Here is a 2,726-nt window from a genome sequence, read left to right on the forward strand (position 1 = left end):
CAAATTGTTACTTGAAATTGAACTCTAGGTAAGGTAGAGTAATAAAACATTAACACTTTTATACACTTGGTTCTTAGTAATTATAAAAAGTAAATTTTACAATCTAATGGCAAATAATTACATTTTAGTGTTAATTTTAGGAGTTAGCTTTATATGACTGTGTTAGTGCTGTTTTAACAAGCTTTGGGATAATGAATAAAGTACTATTATAATTTAAGTAATATAACTGAAAAACCCAAACTATTATTTAATCCAAACTATTATTTTATTTTTCATTTTTCTTTTATGAATAAGTTTTTTCTGGTTATGATGTATATATATGTTCCTGAAAAAAGTCTGAGAAATGCTGAAAGGCATAAGAAGAAAAATGCAAAATGTTCATATGTATTCTCACAATCAGTAAATAAATCTGTTTCCTATATTTTCTTCCTATCTTTTTCTATGTGTTAGTAGTGAGATCACTTTTTTGTTTTGCTTTAGTACAAAATTCCAATTGGGTTCTATATTAAGAACTCACTTCTCAAAGCTCAGATTTATTTTGTTCTTATTTTCTGCTTGGACTATAATTTGACTTTGTAAGAATTTACAGCTTTATTACATTCGTGTTTTTAACTTCTTTTTATTATAAGAAATACACATTCATAAAGTAACCACTCAGAACTACTGAAAAGTAGAAATAAAATATAACGATCTGTCCATAAAAAATCCTACAGTTTGCATTTTTTAAAAACACAGTGTTATCATTTATAAATATAAATCATAAATCTTGTGGGTTAAAACAATAATATTCAAAAGGAATTTGCCTTTTTGCATATGTTGGAAAGATTTAAAAGTTGCATTTTAACATTCTAATGTAGCAAAGACTAATTTAAGTTTTCTTGTGTAGCTTAACTTCTGTAACCTATGCCAGCAATTCCAATGTTGTTCACATAAAATAAACATTTTATCTGAGCTTTACAAAAACGCTTCTTTATATTTTCTATTCTTCTTAAGATGCATTTGTTGATTGCTCCTCTTTCAAATCCTGCATGAATGCGTAATCACAACAAACCAATACATAAAAGACATTGGTCTGTTTTCAAATTGCAACATTTTTTCTTTAGCCCAATTATGTTTTACTAAAAGCATCTGCTTCCAATCTATTTGCACTTTTAGGAATACTGATTTTTATTAATAGCACCTGAAAATACCAGCAAGCCACAAAGGACATGTAATTAAGAATATCACCAAACAAGTATTTAACAAAATGCATGATTAGCTATGTTTGTGGCCTCTAAATTGAGCAAAAGTACATATCTCACCATTTCATTTTACAGTCTCTATTTACTTCTTCCCCATCTTGATATTATGGTTCCAGTAACAAAACAAATAGCCCAGTTTATCATTAAATTGTAAACTCATAACAATACACTGTTTATAATATATCACATATCCTGTAAGTTTCTAAACCAAATGTTTTCTTTGTGGTGGCAAATGGTTGTGGCAAGAAATCTGTTTTTACATGTTAGTTCTCTCAGCTTACAGTAATAACTTACTCTAACATATTTAAATGAGGGTTCAAATAATAGAAATGAACCACGTTCCGAATATATAAATTAAATTGCCAACTGTGAGAAAGTCAAAATCTGTGTTCCATGTTATTTAATTTAAATTTATGAATTATGTGAAATGGGTAATTCCATCCATTTTTCCAGTATGGTTTTATAAGAAAAAGACATGGAAATTGATATCCTCCATAGAACAGCAACAGTTTAGCCACTATTTTTATGGATGCAGGGATCCAAGAATTAAATAAGAATACACAATGGCATTTAAAAACATCTCTGAATAAGAACTGATTGACCAATTACCAATTACATGCTCACAGCTGGAAGGTGTTTGTTTCCATATACTTTTCAAAAGATTGCATTTGCCTTTGTGAACAAACACTAGCCGCAAGAAAGGAAATTAAGAACATGAAAGAGGTGTTTTGTTTGTTTCAGGTTTATTTCATTATGGATATTTTTTAAAAAGTTAATACTGTGGGCCGGGCGTGGTGGCTCACGCCTATAATCCCGACACTTTGGGAGGCCAAGGAGGGCAGATCACGAGGTCAAGAGATCGAGACCATCCTGGCCAACATGGTGAAACCCCGTCTCTACTAAAAATGCAAAAATTAGCTGGGCATGGTGGTGCATGTCTGTAGTAGCAGAAGTTAAACTACTCGGGAGGCTGAGGCAAGAGAATCGCTTGAACCCTGACGGCGGAGGTTGCAGGGAGCAGAAATAGCATGACTGCACTCCAGCCTAGTGACAGAGCGAGACTCTGTCTCAAAAAAAAAGAAAAAAAAAAAACGAAAACATGAATTCACTATTCAAGATATATATATATGCAGAGATATATATATAATTATATTTCTGTAACTTTTTTCATGAAAACAAGAGATGTTTTGTACCCAGAGTGCCATAATCAAGTAATGAAAACAGACTTGAAAAAATAAGTGGCAGCTTTATTAATAGTTACCATATTTAGGGATGTTATATTCTGTGGCTGTTTCTAAAAGGTGCAAAGCAGTTATGAAAAACCTTAACTTTCATTCGCTATAAAAATGTAATGTACAAAAATAAAAACAAAATAGTGCCAGAATACCAGCTTCCCATACAAACACAAAAATGTATCTAAAGGAAGAAAGAAACAGTCTGTCTCCAAAATGTAAAATGAACAAGTTGTTTTTTTTTTTTCTTTAA

Source organism: Macaca nemestrina, chromosome 4 (genome assembly GCF_043159975.1).
Source record: "Macaca nemestrina isolate mMacNem1 chromosome 4, mMacNem.hap1, whole genome shotgun sequence".
NCBI classification, from domain to species: Eukaryota; Metazoa; Chordata; class Mammalia; order Primates; family Cercopithecidae; genus Macaca; species Macaca nemestrina.